The sequence below is a fragment of the Nuphar pumila genome, chromosome 5, assembly GCF_984573655.1.
Source record: "Nuphar pumila chromosome 5, dmNupPumi1.hap1.1, whole genome shotgun sequence".
Taxonomy (NCBI): Eukaryota; Viridiplantae; Streptophyta; class Magnoliopsida; order Nymphaeales; family Nymphaeaceae; genus Nuphar; species Nuphar pumila.
Genome location: NC_143253.1, coordinates 100440849 through 100453102, shown reverse-complemented (window position 1 = coordinate 100453102; position 12254 = coordinate 100440849). Strand labels below are relative to the sequence as shown.

General features: G+C 36.3%; 1 pseudogene; it reads right to left on the bottom strand.

Moving 5' to 3' along the window:
* Positions 1 to 599: 599 nt before the first annotated feature.
* Positions 600 to 1412, bottom strand: LOC149837918 (uncharacterized; annotated as a pseudogene).
* Positions 1413 to 12254: the final 10842 nt, after the last annotated feature.

Here is a 12254-nt window from a genome sequence, read left to right as displayed (position 1 = left end):
TCGAGACCAAACACAATCAGAAATTGAAATATACAGATATATGAAATGTGACATATCAACTAAAACTAGATATAAGACCTGTAAATATGCGAGAACATTAATATCATGCAATGCAAAACCTTACCTGATTGTATGATATGGAAATACACAGAAGATGAGAATGCACTATGAAATATAGAACAAACATGTCTACTAAACAAAAAAAACTTGCAGAAAATTGACACTTGATTGAGGGGCTGACGTTTATTACAAGTCGTGAACCTAAAATGCAAATGGAGCCATGTGAAGGTTGCTGTAAAAAAAAAAAGAAATGAAAACACAAATGCACAACTTATACAAGGGTGCTATTAGTATGTGCAGTAGGTAGATGAAGGCGTGCATATGAAAGTGCTGGAAAGTGTTATGTGGTAAGTGCTGAAGCAACAGGTGATTAACAGTAAGGTGAGTTTGATTCCCACAAAAACACTTCATTTGCCTAACATTTTTGCAGTACTACTATTTTCATAACTAAGTTCTCCATGGCATCTCGTTGCTTCACAGGAACAAGGGTAGCAAACTACCATACAGGATGGAACTACTATCATCATAGACACCTAAATTCACATCATTAACTCAGGTTTGCTGAAAACGTTATTGGCCTCGGCTTCCAGGACTGAATAAGCTGCTACAAGCCTGTCCTGAGCCCCAATGTACAAGTTGTAGATCTTCCAATACACTTCCCGCACCTTCCTTGCTGGATGGAATAACCCTTGAAGACAGTAATTCAGAACAACCGCTGGGCTCAGGGCTACTCGTATGCTGTCAATTGCTTCTATTACAACATTTACCATACGAGGCGATGTCTCGAATAAGTTGGGCCACGCATAGTTCAAGAGACGTACAAGTACATCTTCACAACCTAAACCTGCCACACCCAATGCCATATATTTGACAGCAAAAATAACAGTCTGCCTGTGGACCAGGTCCCTATCCATGAGTGTATCCTCCAAAAGTGGAGTCACAACATATATAGTCCTTACCCATCTCTCTTATGCACTCAAAGAGAAAAGACAGAGACTTAAGAACACCATTCTGCACATTAAGCTCTAGGACACAATATTAATGTAGGTAAAACGGTAAATGGAGAACATGTTTCTGCAACTATAGCTATGGCAACCATTGTACAAACACGATTCTGGCGCTCTTGAACTTTTAAATTGTTCAAAAGCATTGCCACCACATCATGTGGCCTTAATTACCTTTGCAATGTACCCAAATGTGTTGGCAGTTGACCTCCTGATCCCCTTCTTATGGACTTTCAACATCTCAAGAAACTCAAAACAAATCCAATCTCTTGCTGGCACAAACTCAGCTCCACGATCAGCAATCCTACCAACAAGGTCAATACAATTTTCCTGCACCTTCTCATGCATGTTCTTCAAAATGGATGTTAATCAAGGGAGCATATCCTTGATAGGGGGTGTCATCTATGATGTTATAAGTGAATGGCCAAAATACGTATATGATACTGAAATAAAGATGAACAGAAGGCAAATTCTAAATACTTATCATATTTAAAAATGTAATTGATGCAACAAATCGACCAAAAGGATAAGACAGGGAGATGTATTGAAGAATAAACAGAGAAAGAAAAAGTGGTGATTAAATAAAAATAACGTTTAATGAAAACAAATGCACAATGTTTAAACAACACAAACATTATTTCCAGGGAACAAAATATACAGGAACTTAGCAGAACGTGAGGAGAAAGATTGAAAAAAAGAAAAAAAATTATTGGAATGCAATCATTCAATCGATTTTACACACAGGTGGGCTGACATTGCTATGAACCAAGCAGCACCACGAGAAGTGCTTTTGATGGGGCGGTGAGCAGGGGAAATATCAGAAAATATTAGAAAAAAAAAAAGAAAGGATACTTACCGTGGATCCCCTAAAAGAGGATGATACCTGTGATCATCGCAAAATTTTTCCTCTCTTGTGATTTCTCTCTCTTCCTTCTCTTTCCCTTTTCTAACCTCTATTTTCGTCCTTTTTTGAAGGGAGAAAAATAAAAGAAAGAAAAGAAAGAGAGAAGAGAAAAGAAAGAAGAGAGAAGAGAGAGGAACTCTTTTGCGGGTTTTCACTTGACCTTTATTTAAAAAATATTTAGAAATTTAACTCGCCTCCGTTTTGAAAATTTGTGGGAAAAAGATAGAGAGACGGGATTCACTCGTCGGTACGAGGTTCGACCGTTCCTGGCGTCTTTACCAGGGGTAATCGAACCAAGAATCGAATCTATGCCTTTTTGCTTTGCCTGAATATAATCTTAGAATTTATTCTAACTCTAAATGCACAAAGAATCATGCTTGTGCAATGCAAGAATGTATGCTCCTTTTTGAAAAGATGTTTTGAAAATTTCCAAGTGTTCTGAGATGGATTTGATAAGGGAGTGAAGAAATGATTTGAATCTAACTTGGAACTTCGAGATGGACCAGAGTAGTCTAAGTCTTTGAAGTAAATCAGAATTGGAAGAATAAAGGAGAAAGAATGATTTGAAGCTTTTTGAAATGAAGGAAAGTGAAGTCTCAAAGTCAGAAATGAACTTTGAATTTGAACCTGAATTTAGGAAAAGAAATGAATACTTGAGATGGAATTGAATTTAGATTTCTGAAGTTGGAAATTTGGAATGGATCTGAGAAATCCGGATGGTATTTAAGAATAGAAAGGGATTTAGATTAGATCCGAAAATGGAATTGAAATCTGGAATTTGGAATTGGATTGGATCTTAAAATGGACTTAAGATCTGGGATCCGAGATCCGATATAGAATTGGGTTCTGGACCCTAAGATGGATTTTGGATCTGGAATCTGAGATCCAAAGTAGCATTGGATTCTGGATCCTGAAATAGAATTGGATCTAGATTCTGAGATCCAATGTAGAGTTGGGCTCTGGATCCTAAAAAATGGAATTGGATCTGAAGTCTGAGATCCAAATGTGAAATGGGATTCTGGATCCTATAAAGAAATTGGAACTGAAGTCTAAGATCCAAAAGTGAAATTGGAGTCTGAATCCTAAGGAGGAATCGGATCTGAAGTCTGAGATCCAATATGAGTGTTGAATCCTGGATCCTAAAATGGATTTAGATCTGAATTTGAGATCCAAAAAAAGCGGGGATTTGTACTTGGAAATCTGGATCCAAGTTGGATTTAGGATCTAACTTTGGATTTTGGAATTTCCAAAATTGATTTGAGAATTGAATTTTGAATATACAAATGAATTTCAAAGTTAAATTGGACTTTGAATTTGAAGCTTGAATCTGGAGTCAAGAATTTCAAAGTTAAATTGAACTTTGAATTTGATTGGAGTTTTGAATATAAAATGAATTTCAAAGTCAATTTGGACTTTGAATTTGAAGTTAGAATTTGAATTTTGGGTATAAGCCGATTCTAAAGTTTTCAAAGTCAAATGGGACCTTGAAATTGAATTCTTGAATCCTTTTGAGAAATAGAGTTGAATTTGAACTTATGAATAGGATTTGATCTGAGAAATGAAGGAAAGAATCACTTGGATTTATGAAAAAGAATTTTAAAAATATGATGCAATTCTATCCTAAATGATAAATGAATTTAAATTTTTGAAATTGGATTTTGAAAAGCTATTCCATTCTTTAAATGAATAAAAATAAGATTGAAGATATAATCCATCATTGACTATGGTCATTGAATGTATTATATAATAATCTATATTTAGATTCAAGAGAAGAATGAAATACATTTGGTGCTTTTATAGAATTTAAAATAAAATGAACTCTCAATATACCCTGACTATGGCCATTGGTATATGTTTTGAGTTAATTCTAAGTTAAATTCTGATAAAAGGAGAAAATATTTAAGGAAAATATGATGAATTTTGAAAACGGATCCAGTGTGGATCCAGTGTTATTTCGTAAAAGATAAAAATCCTAAGTCTTGTTTACATCCCGACTATGGCCGTTGATGTAAATCATCAACTTAGGATTAATTACCTCTTACAAAATGGTGCACGTGCCAATCTTGTTTCACCATTCGTGAGATTTTAGAAAATAAAAGGTAAAATGAGATGAAATAAGTAATTTCTAAGGTATGTACATGCTCATACATTCTAATCTAATGTTTGAAATTTAAATTTCTCATTAATATCTAGCTATTACATTGTAGACTGGAAATTAAAATCTTAATCTAAGAAAAATAACACTTTAAATGTATTTCCTGAAAAAATGCAAGTTAATACAAGGCAATAGAAAGGCAAGCGTGCAAAAGGAAGCATCATATTAGAACTAGCATGCATATGGCTATGCTAAATGAGAATATGGATATCTAGAGTGAATGTGTATAATACATCTTATAATGCCTATATAAAGTAGAAAGGGCTTTTATATCTAAAGAAGACATATGTATTTGGCTGGGAATGATATCTATGCTAGCTAAAGAAACACGTATATATGTATATATATATATATATATATATATATATATATATATATATATATATATATATATATATGTGTGTGTGTGTATAGGACCTAAGCATCGTGTCTAAGCTAGGCAGAAAAATATAGGTGTTATACATGGTTGAAATGAGGATGGTTGTGCAGGTGCAGTATACTGACTTAATATAGTGATATGACTGTGATGAGCCTCAAGGAAAAGGCTCAGCAAGATGCTGTTGGTGATTGTGAGGCAGCAGTAGGTTGTTACTATATACACAAACATATAGTAGAATGAAGATACGACTGTATGAAGATAGTTGACAGAGGTCAGGTATGGAGGTAAGTGAATGGAACTGGAACCGTGAATAGCACACAATGACATACTGTGATGTAGTGAAGATGGGCAGGGGAAATACCACAGTATTTCACATTATTTAAAAGAACCCCAGCTAGACTTTGCACTGCTGTGAATGCAATGGATAGCATAGCAGCGCTTTGCACTGCTATGAGTGTAAAAGGATATGGTAATTCTTTGCCCTGCTTGTGAGTGTGAGAAACACACGGCGATGCTTTTATACTGCTATGGGCATAAAACCATCACGCCCATAACTCATGTTGCTGCAAATGCCGGTGGTGGCTGAAGAGTGTTATAAGTAGGAGGCATTGTGGAGATATCAGGTGGATATTTAAGACAGATGAAGGTGAAGTGTGATGATGCATGCTGTAGCCGATAGAGATGATAAATAAAAAGAAAAAAAATGAAATGTAGGTAATATGTTGCAGTACAACACAATATCCAATTATGATACATAAATTTAGAACATGCATTGAGATTGGAAATGACAGGTATCTATCTGATTTCTCAGTAAAGCATATTATAACAAGTTTTACACTAAATAAAATGAACCTTCTTACAGCCAATCCGAAACAGAAGCTTACCTTAATCAATTCGCAAGAAAATATGAAAGTTGGAAAGGGGAGTACTAGAAGTGGAAATGTGTTGGAGCTTACTCTGAATCTCTGGAAGATCTTGCAAAATTTATTCTGCAACCGAACTGGTCTAACAAACTTCAGTTGAATTTCCTTTTATCCTGTATGCCTTGTATGCTCATCAGCAGGATGCTGTGTACAGGGGCGCCAGTAGTGACACTGGGATGTGCTGCTGCAACAGGTGGGAATGGTTGGCCATGGATGTTGTGCATGCTACAGCACATTACCTTTTGCTTTAAGCCTGATTGGTCTTTGTTTACTTTAACTTCTTTCGATTCCTGCAAAATCATTCTACTGAGTTTTAACACCCTTTGATTTCTGAAGCTCATAAGGAGAAAATATATAAGGAGACTTTCTTTTTCGCCCTGGATTCCCTTCAAGGAGCCCTTATGTTGACCACATTCTAAAAATATAAAACAGACTCTAAGTTAATCGATGCCACAAATATTTAAGCTGTGAAAAGATATATATACTGCTGAAATGCTTTTATATTGCTGCAAAAATATGAACCCAAGCTATAACGAAAACCAAGGCAACCATGCTACCAATGTTGAGTCAAAACAGAAATACATATAGATGCAGGGTATATTGATCTGACGTTGTGCTACTGAAGAATCATTGGATTCCAACCAGCTTGATCCCCTATTATCTTTACTGTTAAGGCATAGTGGCAGCAAGTATTTGCTTAGTTTGAATATTCAATTTCATTCTCATTCCACCCATGTGAAGTCTCATCAATGCTATTTAAATAAATTTCATCACCATGACTAAACCAGGAAATCTTTTGTCTAAAAAAAAAATGCATTGAACATAAAAGATTCCAAAATACTGATTTTCACAATATATGTATAGAGTGGGCAATATCATTGGAAAACCACATAAAACCTGTGCTGGAATATACAGAGGGATGGACAGTGTTATGAAGGAGAACATGGGTGTCGAGTATGACTGTTGCAGCTATTGGAAAGATGAGGGTCTTTGCTGCTACAGTATGGAAGCTCACAAACCCAAATGATCTCAGAAAATATTGCTCCTATATGGAAATTGGCAATCATGATTTCTAGATAGAGAGAGTCTGCTTCAAAAACTGGAGATGCAATATGCAATTATTTGGCCACCAGCTGCAATAGATCAAATAATGAAGAGGCCTGGGTAAAAATGAATCATTACCACAGTCAACTCGCAACCTGGATAAGTTAAGAGTAAAGGGCTCACATTCACGAGTCAACTATCCAATTCTTCAAATCGTATTTGAACATCTTAAGTAAATATATATATATATATATAGAAAACAAAATCATTTAGGCTGATGAGATGGATGACTGGCAATGCAACGGAACCTGCAAAACATATCCTCTTCATATTCCAGGAAAAGTAACATCAATTATAGCCATATTGATACTTTCATTGTATTATATTGGACAGGGATGCATGATATTTTCTATAGGACTTTTATACATCCGGTTTCTTTAAGAAATTTTTGGTCTCAAATCCCCATCATTGAGATACTCAATGCAAGCAACAAGTACCAGGCTAATCATGTCAAACCTAGATGCATTAATGCCAACCATTCGTGCAGGTGATATTTGATACAAACAAACATGGAAATTACAGTCCAACAACCAAACAGAGTTCAAATACTGCGTGGAACTTGAGGAAATAAGGTATATAAAAAAAATGGACCATGGTGGGAAACAAAAGATACTTCACTGTGCGTACCTGGAACGATTCTTTTACCTAAACATTTGATGGTGTCACACACAATCTCTATCTTATCTTCTGGTGATCTAAGTGATGAATATAGTGTCACATAGCTATTAGTACTGCTAACATCATCACCATCATAATGTGCAAGGGAGAAAACATCTGGAGATTTCTTCAACTAGTCTGCAATACTGCCCTAAATTGGAAGCCATCAAAATGGAAGATGCAGAGAAATAATTGTGTGATAAGACTATAACATGGAAATATGAGTCACCACTGTAAGCCACAATCGGGTACCTTTGCAAGAAGATTAATAAACCATATGGCATGGAGTTAAAACAGAAGAAAGGAAAGAAAAATCACATCAAACCTGCCTTGATGATATGAATCACCTTTAGATAATGGCAAAATTACCTCATGAAGACTTCATATCCTGGCGTCCCAGCATGTTAGTATACCTTCCAGTTCAGATGTTAGTGATTCCACCAAATATCTAAATTCATCGATGCTGGGATTGTTAAGGGTATGAATATGTACATGACAACAGACAAGATATATATGCCTTCCACAACTTCGAATTCAAGCACTCCTAAAACTCAAACCTAATTCTTCCCAAAGATTAAAACTGAAAACCAACTAAGGAGCCATAGCTAAAGCCATTAATCCCCCTCTGAATGCACCATTCTTTTCACCATACATCACTCCTGCGCAAATCCTATCAAATCTTGACAAAATTTTGTCCCAACCCCAAAACACCAATTGGCATTTACCAGACGATGTGTGAGTTGAAATCCCATAGAGCTAAACTTCAAGGCAGCTACGTATAAACAAAACCCATAAGCAGATCGAAGAGGAAAAAAAAAAAAAAAGGAAAGAAAAGAAGAAAACAACAGAAAAAAAAAAATAATAATACTGGATCTAACGTATGATGACATCAGTAGATATTAGAAGTAAGAGATCTAGAAAAAAATTGTAAAAGGGGAATAATTAAGAAAAACATGTAGGAATATGTATTTCATTTATTGTAGCACAGGTATGGGCCGAAATAGCTATGAGCTATTCAAACCCTATCCATGGTGCGATAGTGGGATGATCAATAAAAAAAAAAACAGAAAGAAAAGAGAGGGGAAAAACTTACAGGGGTGCTGCAGAGGTTCTAAATGAAGGGGGAAATCTCTCCTCTCTTACGGCGGAAGTCTTCTACTGTCGAAGAATAAGAGAGGTTTTCTTACTTGATTATTGTAGCTGGAATCAAGCTTCTTTTAGTTGTTTGTGATCTTGCAGGGAGGAAGGAGGTTGATCGATGGAATCGCTTGAGAGTATTGCAGTGGAAGGATAAGGAATGGATTATCGTGAAGGAGAAGAAGAGGAGGCTATGTACAGGAAAGGGGTGAAGACGATCGATTGAGAGGAGAAGGTGCTGTGGTAGGGTGAAAACGGGTGTTGAAGATGGAAGAAGATGCGGGGGTGAGAATGGATCGTGAAAGAGGAAAATGGGGAGGTGAAGAAGCGGTGTCGAAGAAGGAAGGGCTATGTTTGTTTATATAGGGATGAGAAGAAGGATCGAGAATGGAGATTTCGGTTGGCGGTGAAGGGCTTAGATGGGTGGCTAGGCGATGGAGGATGAAAATGGAGGTTTGTTGTAGATGGACGGAGATTGGGAGATGGAGGAGCTCGCACATGGGGAGATTTGGGCGAGAGAGGGAGGATGGAAGAGGTTCGGGCGAGAGGGGCAGAGGATCCCTCTGGAAGGAGGGTTTGCGAAAATGTGTGGAAGAGAGAAAAAGCCTCAGTTCGAGAAACCCTAACTTTGGTTAAAGGGGATTTTTCTAAAAAGGGTCTTTTAAAATAATTTTTTCTAAAAATGGGTCTTAAAAAAACATTTTTTTGTAATTTCCTTCATTTATTATTTTTTTTGTTCTTTTCTCGGTATTTCTACATTTTTTTTTTTATTTTTAGAATAAAAATCCTAAAATGTACGGCAAAACAAAAAAAACTAATTTTTTTTTGTATTTTTGAGAAATATTTACAAAAAGGAGGTTTTCGAGGTTATTTAGAGGAAATTTCTTCAGAAAATGGGTTTGGACCCAGGTTTTGAGAAAATGTTCGAGTTTTGACACTCGAATCGAGAAATACAACATGATGGATCCAAACAGATGTCGGATGGACTGTCCGAGCTATTTTAAAAACAATTTTTGGTATTTTCTGTAATTTTATTTTAAAAGTTGGACAACGAGGCTCAGATTTGGATCTGGACAATGGATCCAGATCCGAAATCAATTTAAACATATAGAATGAATTTAATTTTAGTAAAACTTGAGAAATGAGCTGAAATTTAGATTTAAAAATGGCTCATTTTGCTTAAAAGATGAATTTAGGGGCAAGAAGGGAATATTTAAAAGATTTTGAAAAATTTGGGGTGTTCACAGATGCCCCTCTTTGCTACTAAGCCAGTTGAAAGTCGAGCTTAGTGGCAAAGACAACACTCCAAATTTTGAAAATGCCCTAGTCAACAGATCTGAACTGGGTGCGGAAGAATTTATTTGAAATGCATGGTTTCAGGCTTAATACCTTATCCTGAATGGCTTGGGGGAGCGAAATCCTCGACCATGATATGACTGAATGATAGAGATGAGGAAATCGTGATGGGACTTTGGGCGATGATATCGAAATGATGAAAGATAAGGAATTTAGATCAAGTCTCATTGATGAGACTAGATCAACTTTGTGGAATGACTCAGGTTTAGCCCTTAACCTGGATGGGTCGAAGATATCTCAAGATAACCTAAATGGGGAAGGGAACATATGATGACCTTGATGGGACATTTTTGAGAAAATGCCTCATGAGATGAAGTTCAAGTAGGACTTTATTTCGGATGGATATACAAAGCATGGATTCCTCGATGGGAAGAACCATGATGGGACTGGAGGAAAATACCTCGTCGAAACGAGAAAGACTCGTTGGAACGAGATTCAGGTTTAACCACAACCTGAAGGGGACGACCATATGGAATCTCGAGTGAAGAGACTATGATGGGACCTTCGAAGTTTTGGACGAACAAATCCGAAAGGGGTTTGCGAAAGGAGGAAGGAAATGGGGTTCCCTAAAGCTTTGAAAAAGGGATGAACTTGGGCGTCTTATTGCTGAGACTAAATCAGCTTTTTAATTTAATGACCTCTCGCAGGGAGTACAGGTTTTGACCCTTAACCTGAGTGGGAACAGCCATACGGATTTCTCGAAACCGTGATGGGACGAGAGAGATACTTCAACTGAGTGGGGTAACTCTTCTGGAAGATATAAACAACGCTAGGTTGCACCAAAAAATGGATATCGAATATTTATTTCATTCTTTAGAATATCTAGAGAATTTTGCCAATAAGATAAATTTATAGTTGACTTCAACGCTTGAAAAATGTGTACATGTGTGCAAAGATATTCCCCTTTTTTTACCTAGAGTATTTCCTCCAACGAGGTTAACTTCTCGGTTTTAAGAGTCAAATGCAAAATTTTAGCGCTGATGATTTTCTTCAAGGAAGTTATCTATTTCCTGGATATGAGAAAAGAAAAAATATTCTCAATTTCATAAAAGCAACTAGTGAAGAGATATTGATAACAGATATTTTGCATAAGAAAGGATGACTTCTGGCAATTTAGGCGGTTTGATATCTGAGTGTTTTCTCATGATGATCTTTTTGCACTCCTTTTGAGTCATTGAACTTTTCTGGGCTTTTACATCATCCTTCATTTTGGAGATGTCCTGACTTTTCTCTCTTTTTCAAGGAAGGGTACGTCACAAACTCCTTCATCTTGGAGATGTTTCGATCCTTCTTATATCTCAGGGATTCTATTGATATTGGCTCAAAAGGTCTATTGATGATAGCAGAAATCAAATATCATTTAGGGTTTGTTGGTAGGTTCATCACACTCGCCTTCATCTCGATGGTGATCTGAACTTTGCCTGGAAGGATCCTTCACAAACTCCTTCATCTTGGTAGATGATCCAAATCTTCTTTGGCCCCGGGGATTTGCTCGCATATTCGCCTTCATCTTGACGACAATTGAGAGATCCCTTTTGCAGATATTTAATTGCAGCTTTAAAATGGGAGGATATGGATTAAGTGAATTCTTTTATAGCTCAGGATATTTCTACTGTCTAATTGCCAGAAAGTCATCTTTAAACATGCGTCATAACCATGATCAATATCAATTCGTTTCTGGCTTTTCAATATCATTGAATATTTATTTCGCCAATCATACCGAGGATATTTCTCTCATCCTTTTGGTTGATCAACAGGAAAAAGATTTGAATTTTACCCTTTTCACAAAAAGTTTTACCCTTTGGAAAGAGATACTAGACGTAAACAGAGGTGATTCTTTTGTGCATTGAAGATTTATTGAAATCAACAAATATTTTTATCAAATTGGCAAAGTTTTCATGATTTCTATGTGAAATAATCACTCAATATAGATTTTGATACGACCTTAAGCTGAAACTTGGGAAGGAATATTTAGATTTTTGTTTTGACCGACCAGCTCGAAAGCGGGATTTTTTTTGGAAGTACCAGCTTGAAAGCAGGATTTTTGGAAGTACCAGCTCGAAAGCAGGATTTGATTGACCGACCAGCTCAAAAGCAGGATTTGATTGACCGACCAGCTCGAAAGCAGGATTTGATTGACCGACCAGCTCGAAAGCAGGATTTTGGTTGCCTGACCAGCTCGAAAGCAGGATTTTGATGGTAAAATGATTGGTATTGATATAGTTGTGACCCAAAGGCTTGAAAATGATGGATATTTGATGAAATTGTAACTCGAAGGCTTTGGACTTGAAATACATTGATGAAATTGTAACCCGAAGGCTTGACAAGGATATACATTGATGAAATTGTAACCCGAAGGCTTGACAAAGATATACATTGATGAAATTGTAACCCGAAGGCTTGATAATAAAAGACATTTTGATGAGATTGATAGACATTTGATGAGATTAATAAACATTTAATGAGGTTGATAGACATTTAAATGAGGATTTAGGATATAATAGACAATGATTCAGGTTTATCCCTTAACCTGAAAGGGAAAGAGATTTTTGAGGATATACTTGAGACTTGAATT